We start from the raw sequence: 8,328 nt of genomic DNA on the forward strand, positions 1-8,328 counted from the left end.
ACGTGTAAATAGGATCATTTTGGCCATAATGTCAGTATAAAACTGAGATTTGCGAGATTTAAGGAATCTAGTATATAACAGCTTTCCTTGGGTTGTGTTTATTTAAATCCTGCCCACATTCCCACAGCTGGAAGCACGACCCGGTCGTAATGCCCACTAAACACACAGACTGTGGTAAATTTGGTTTCACTTTGGATATCCCTATTGTTCTAGTTAAGGACCATCAATAAATTACACAAAGTACTGTACATGGAACAATATTTACAAATGTCAATAGCTCTAAAAACCAACCAACCTCAAACCACTATAACTTGTAGAAATGCATATACAAAGCCTTTAAATTATGCAACATGAAAATATTGTCCCATTTATATTGTGTAATTTATTGACAAATAGCCCCACAGAGATAGGCTATCCAACGTCAAACTCATTTTGCACACACCGGCCTGCTGAAGCTAATTGGCAAAATAAGTTGGCTATCTTGCTAGCTAGCCTATACTACTTCCAGATACAAGTCCTGGTTAGACCGTTTCAAGTTATTAGAAGGGTGAGTAACTGTAACTGTGTACTGTTTTGGCAGTGTGAATGCACAAATGCTTCCCAAATGTGAATACACACAAGAGATACCCACATCTACTGTAAGCACGCCTCCAAGACCCACATCTCATTCTCAGTCGCATTTCCTAATAAAGAGTATTACAAATTAGGCTAAATCAGTAAGTTCAGGTCCCCTTTAAGTCTGTAAAGTGTATCTCAACCTAATATGGTGGAACCCCCTGCCCCCTGGGACTGTGCCCCCCTCAATGACACCACTGGTAGCAGGACTATGGTCCATATCTAGAGTGACCAGATTTAGCGACAAACATACAGTAGCCAGGCTTTCCTTTGACAGTTACAATGTAAATGAGAAGCTGGAATGAATGGTAAAGTCCCACCTACTCCCCCTGCTTTCTGTCTTCCAAGTCCTGTGGATCAACATACGCTTGGCTGTGCGTGCAGTGCATAGCAATGAGGCAGTGGCTACAGTAAAATAAGAAAGGATAAAGAGACAGCCAGAGTCTGGCCAATTCATAACCAACAAGGTAAAATACAATAGCTGTACAATTTAATTGTCATTGTCAACAATTTTAAACAGATTTTTTTTTTAAAGGACAAGTTCACATATTTGTTTTATCAAATCTGTATTTTCAATGTAAATGGCATGTTATAGAAGTGTCAAGACACTTTTTTTGCGATTTCACATGGTTTTGTGAAACTTAGACCTTCTCATGCTTGTTCTGCAGTTGCAGGGGCACAGATAAAACATGAACAAAGTTTCCAAAAACACCCAAACATATCATTTTAGAAACAGCAATGCTCTCAGTATAGTAAGTTCTTTCCGAACTTTATCCACCTCATATATTCCATTTTGTTGGACTTTAGCGATACTTCTCTGTGTAGCCCACGCATGAACATGAGAAACGTTTCCCCACAACATGGGGAACATTTCCCACGAACATGGGAAAGTATGGCTCGAGTCCAACAAATTAGAATATCATTTTGCATATTAAGTTCGTAATTAGGGATGTGACAAACGGACAGTTATATTTTTTCATTTAATAAAAATAAAAATAATAAAAATCCATAAAATTCCACATTAATTCACAATGCAGCTGCCAGCAACGGTTTGTGTCTCATGGTGCATTCCTTTCAGCTGCTTTCACTCATCTTTCCTACTGTTAACAAAGATGGCGTAGAGGTGAAGAACTCCAAAATAATTGAGTCCTTGACTCCTTGCACGTCAACTCCCATGTATTTGTCTTTGATTTGATTTATTTCACCTATATTTAACCAGGTAGGCTAGTTGAGAACAAGTTCTCATTTGCAACTACGACCTGGCCAAGATAAAGCGTAGCAATTCGACACAATTCGAGTTACACATGGAATAAACAAAACATACAGTCAATAATACAGTAGAACAAAAGAAAACAAAAAGTCTATATACAGTGAGAGCAAATGAGGTAAGTTAAGGAAATAAATAGGCCATGGTGGCAAAGTAATTACAATATAGCAATTAAACACTGGAATGGTAGATCAGCAGAAGATGAATGTGCAGGTAGAGATACTGGGGTGCAAAGGAGCAAAATAAATAAATACCAGTATGGGGATGAGGTAGGATAGATGGGTTATGTACAGGGCTATGTAATCTGCTCTGACAGCTGGTGCTTAAAACTGCTTAAAACTAGTGAGGGAGATGTGAGTCTCCAGCTTCAGAGATTTTTGCAATTCGTTCCAGTCAGCAGAGAACTGTAAGGAAAGACGACCAAAGCAGGAATTGGCTTTGGGGGTGACCAGTGAGATATACCTGCTGGAGCGCATGCTACGAGTGGGTGCTGCTATGGTGACCAGTGAGCTGAGATGTATTTATTTATTTTATTTTACCTTTATTTAACTAGGTTAAGAACAAATTATTATTTTCAATGACAGCCTAGGAACAGTGTGTTCAAGGGCAGACCGACAGCTTTGTACCTTGTCAGCTCAGGGGTTTGAACTTGCAACCTTCCGGTTAATAGTCCAACGCTCTAACCACTAGGCTACCCTGCCGCCCCGATAAGGCAGGGCTTTACCTAGCAGAGACTTGTAGATAACCTGTAGCCAGTGGATTTGGCGACGAGTATGAAGCTAGGGCCAACCAACGAGAGCGTACAGGTCGCAATGGTAGGTAGTGTATGGGGCTTTGGTGACAAAACGGATGGCACTGTGATAGACTGCATCCAGTTTGTTGAGTAGAGTGTTGGAGGCTATTTTATAGATGACATCACCGAAGTCGAGGATCGGTAGGATGGTCAATGCTTTGTTGCGATATAGGAAGACGATTCTAGATTTCATTTTGGATTGGAGATGCTTAATGTGAGTCTGGAAGGAGAGTTTACAGTCTAACCAGACACCCAGGTATTTGGAGTTGTCCACGTATTCTAAGTCAGAGCCGTCCAGAGTAGTGATGCTGGACGGGCGAGCAGGTGCGGGCAGTGATCGATTGAATAGCATGCATTTAGTTTTACTTGCGTTTAAGAACAGTTGGAGGCCAAGGAAGGAGAGTTGTATGGCATTGAAGCTCGTCTGGAGGTTAGTTAATACAGTGTCCAAGGAGGGGCCAGAAGTATACAGAATGGTGTCATCTGCGTAGAGGTGGATCAGAGAATCACCAGCAGCAACATCATTGATGTATACAGAAAAGAGAGTCGGCCCGAGAATTGAACCCTGTGGCACACCCATAGAGACTGTCAGAGGTCCGGACAACAGGCCCTCCGATTTGACACACTGAACTCTATTAGAGAAGTAGTTGGTAAACCAGGCGAGGCAATCATTTAAGAAACCAAGGCTGTCGAGTCTGCCAATAAGAATGTTGTGATTGACAGAGTCGAAAGCCTTGGCCAGGTCGGTGAATACGGCTGCACAGTAACATCTCTTATCGATGGCGGTTATGATGTTCTGATTTAGAACCTTGAGCGTGGCTGAGGTGCACCCATGACCAGCTCTGAAACCAGATTACATAGCGGAGAAGGTATGGTGGGATTCGAAATGGTCAGTAATCTGTTTCTTAACTTGGCTTTTTAAGACCTTGGAAAGACAGAGTAGGATAGATATAGGTCTGTAGCAGTTTTGGTCTAGAGTGTCACTCCCTTTGAAGGGGAGGATGACCGCGGCAGCTTTCCAATTTTGGGGAATCTCAGATGATACGAAAGAGAGGTTGAACAGGCTAGTAATAGGGGTTGCAACAATTTCGGCTGATCATTTTAGAAAAAGAGGGTCCAGATTGCCAGGCTGATTTGTAGGGGTCCAGATTTTGCAGCTCTTTCAGAACATCAGCTATCTGGATTTGGGTAAAGGAGAAATGGTGGGGGCTTTGGCGGGTTGCTGTGGAGGGTGCCGTGCAGTTGACCGGGGTAGGGGTAGCCAAGTGGAAAGCATGGCCAGCCGTAGAGAAATGCTTATTGAAATTCTCAATTATGAGTGTCAAGATTCGATTCCTCAAGGAGGAGTAGACTTCACTGTAAAATGCTTACTTTGAAGCCCTTTCTCAACAATGCAGAGTTAAAAAGTACTTTCATTTTTTGTGTGCTAAATGTATAAAAAATAAAATAGTAACACAATAAAATAACAATAAATTAGGCTATTCATATGTTTCAGCTCCAACACTCGATCGCGTCATGCCATTGTTATGAACGTTCTCAAGCCGCCCTTTAATCGGTGACGCCCTAGTTGTGCCTCAAAGTGGTGATAAGCCTAGTCATTCTGGACGGAGGCTAACTACTGTTTTATCTAAATTACACTATAGTGCCTGGAAATACGATGACATAGCTAAAGTAGTCAAACATTTAGTAGGAAACAACTTTTCCAGCAATATCATGTTGTCAAATTTACTCTAGACATGGCAATGTTGTCATTAGCTAGCAAAGTTTGTCAAAAAAAAGCTAGCAATGCCAAAGTTACCCAGCTAAAATCTGGTGGCCTCACTTCAATCTTAGCTAGCTAGCTAACTTTATACTGCATCTAAAGTCAATGTGGTGATATCAAAATGATGACAAAAGGTTTTCCTGATAATTATTTGCCTCCTTTTGAATGTCATTGTATTTGCAAGCCACTGTAATGCACTTTAGATTAAATCTTCATCAGTGCTCATTGACAATGCATTGAGTAGAATGCTCAGTAGGGCATCAGTCCATGAAACATGCAATCCATGAATATACAATGAGTACCAGTACTGAGTCAATGTGCAGGGGTATTTGAGGTAATTGAGGTAATATGTACAGTTGAAGTCGGAAGTTTACATACACTTAGGTTGGAGTCATTAAAACTTGTTTTTCAACCACTCCACAAATTTCTTGTTAACAAACTATAGTTTTGGCAAGTCGATTAGGACATCTACTTTGTGCATGACACAAGTCATTTTTCACAAGTCATTTTTCCAACAGATTATTTCACTTATCACAATTCCAGTGTGTCAGAAGTTTACATACACTAAGTTGACTGTGCCTTTAAACAGCTTGAAAATTATGTCATGCCTTTAGAAGCTTCTGATAGGCCAATTGACATCATTTGAGTCAATTGGAGGCGTACCCGTGGATTTATTTCAAGGTCTACCTTCAAACTCAGTGCCTCTTTGCTTGAAATCATGGGAAAATCCAAAGAAATCAGCAAAGACCTCCGAAATCAGCAAAGACCTCCGGAAGTCTGGTTCATCCTTGGGAGCAATTTCCAAATGCCTGAAGGTACCATGGTCATCTGTACAAACCAAACAATAGTACGCAAGTATAAACACCATGGGACCACACAGCCGTCATACCGCTCAGGAAGGAGACGCGTTCTGTCTCCTAGAGATGAACGTACTTTGATGCGAAAAGTGCAAATCAATCTCAGAACAACAGCAAAGGACCTTGTGAAGATGCTGGAGGAAACAGGTACAAAAGTATCTATTTCCACAGTAAAACGAGTCCTATATCGACATAACCTGAAAGGCCACTCAGTAAGGAAGAAGCCACTGCTCCTAAACCGCCATTAAAAGAACAGACTACGGTTTGCAACTACACATGGGGACAAAGATGGTACTTTTTGGAGAAATGTCCTCTGGTCTGATGAAACAAAAATATAACTTTTTGGCCATAATGAGCATCGTTATGTTTGGAGGAAAAAAGGGGAGTCTTGCAAGCCGAAGAACACCATCCCAACCATGAAGCACGGGTGTGGCAGCATCATGTTGTGGGGGTGCTTTGCTGCCGGAAGGACTGGAGCACTTCACAAAATAGATGGCATCATGAGGCAGGAAAATTATGTGGATATATTGAAGCAACATCTCCAAACATCAGTCAGGAAGTTAAAGCTTGGTCGCAAATGGGTCTTCCAAATGGACATTGACCCCAAGCATACTTCCAAAGTTGTGGCAAAATGGCTTAAGGACAACAAAGTCAAGGTATTGGAGTGGCCATCACAAAGCCCTGACCTCAATCCAATAGAACATTTATGGGCAGAAATGAAAAAGCTTGTGCGAGCAAGGAGGCCTACAAACCTGACTCAGTTACACAAGCTCTGTCAGGAGGAATGGGCCAAAATTCACCCAACTTATTGTGGGAAGCTTGTGGAAGGCTTCCTGAAGTGTTTGACCCAAGTTAAACAATTTAAAGGCAATGCTACCAAATACTAATTTATTGTATGTAAACTTCTGACCCACTGGGAATGTGAAATAGATCCTTCTCTCTACTATTATAGATATTTCACATTCTTAAAATAAATTGGTGATCCTAACTGACCTAAGACAGGGAATGTTTACTCTGATTAAATGTCAGGAATTGTGAAAAACTGAGTTTAATGTATTTGGTTAAGGTGTATGTAGACTTCTGACTTCAACTGTATATATAGGTAGGGGGAAAGTGACTTGGCAATCAGGATAGATAATAAACAGGGGTGAATGTAAATAGTCTGGGTAGCCATTTGATTAACATTTTAATGGCTTGGGGGTAGAAGCTGTTCAGGAGCCTTTGGGTCCCAGACCTGTCACTGCGGTACCACTTGTCGTGAGGTAGCAGAGAGAACAGTCTATGACTTGGGTGGCTGGAGTCTTTGAACATTTTTATGGCCTTCCTCTGACACCACCTGGTATTGGTTCTGGCTGGCAAGGAGCTCGGCCCAAGTGATATACTGGGCTGTACGCACTACCGTCAGAAGCGCCTTGCGGTTGCCATACAAAGCAGTGATGCAGCCAATCAAGATGCTCTCAATGGTGGAGATGTATAACTTTTTGAAGATCTGAGGGCTCATACCAAATATTTTTAGCCTCCCAAGGTGGAAGAGGCGTTGTCTTGCCCTCTTCATGACTGTATTGGTGTGTCTGGACCATGATATGTCCTTAGTGATGTGGACACTGAGGAACTTGAAGTTCTCAACCCTTTCCATTACAGCCCTGTTGATGTGAATGGGGGCGTGCTCGGCCTTCTGTTTCCTGTAGTCCATGATCAACTCCTTTTTCTTGCTCACGTTGAGGGAGCGAAGAGCAAGCACATGCGAGCCAGCTGCTTGGGAAAGAGAGGAGGGGGCAAGCAGAAAAAAGGTCTTGGTAATCTTTATCTCAAAATATCTGGTCTTGCGTGCCTCGCAAATTCACCAAAGTAGCCTAAAGTTCACCTCTTCCTCTCTGGATTTATTTAAATTACACAACTTTCCCCAGACTTGTATAGTCTACCATCTAGTTAGGCTATAACTTGGAAAATAATATGCTTTGTGATATCTGCACTGTGACTCAACATTTTGTGTGGGGTAAAAAAACAAAAAAAACATTGTTTTTTGGTTTGGGAGTTTCTTAACTTCAAGGATTCGAACTTCATACACCTATTCGGATGACATAGTTTCATGTGTATAAAGTAAAGACCTGCGTCACTATACGGAGAGCGTTGCTGTTTCTAAAACAAAGTTCTTGGGTATTTTGGGGGCCTTTGTTCATGTCTTATATGTGCCTCTTTAACTGCAGAACGATCATGAGGAAGTCTAATTGTTAGTGGGGTAAGTTTCATAAAACCAATACAAGTGAAATCGCCCCCAAAAAGTGTCTGGACACGTCTATAACATGCCATTTATATCCAAAATACAGATTTGGTAAAAAGAAAAGTGAACTTGTCCTTTAAAGCTCATCTGTGATGTAACTGCACATTGCTTCTCTCTACTATATGCGTGGCATTTAAAACAAGGCCCAGTCTAGCCCAACCAACCCCTCCTGCCATTCCAATCAGGGATTAAAGGTTCAAAATGAGAGGGAGGGAGGGGAAGAGTATTAGACACACACACCATTCACATGATGTCACCAATATCAAACCAGCTACTAATACGTTTACTCACTGATCTGTGCCAATTCATTAAAAAGTTTGGCGACAAATTATTGCGCTTAGTAAAGGTGTCTATTGGAGGTGGGAACGGATGGGGAGTAAGGGGGAGGTAACAAAGGAGTGGGGGTGGCACAGGTGTTTAGATCAGCTTAAAAATAATAAACCCCCTCCCCACTGGGTGTTCCCCTTTCACAAGTCCCCTGCTTTTCTTCCCAGCTGTTAAGAGCTACCTTGAACTACTAATTCCTCACGTGATTGGCCTTTACGAGTGTTGCTGAGTCTTAACCCGGGCCTTGGAGGGGTGATTTGTGGATGACCATGTGAATAACCTTGTTAGGGCCCATATTTCACTTCACACCCAATTAAGAGACGCAGTTACTACTTCACACTTCTCCCAGGAGCATGCTTTATTGACCAGCATTAAAAACGTAACCAAGGGAGCCTAAAGGCAATCACAGATCCCTATAAAGCCTGT

The sequence above is a fragment of the Oncorhynchus kisutch genome, linkage group LG10 (genome assembly GCF_002021735.2).
Source record: "Oncorhynchus kisutch isolate 150728-3 linkage group LG10, Okis_V2, whole genome shotgun sequence".
Taxonomy (NCBI): Eukaryota; Metazoa; Chordata; class Actinopteri; order Salmoniformes; family Salmonidae; genus Oncorhynchus; species Oncorhynchus kisutch.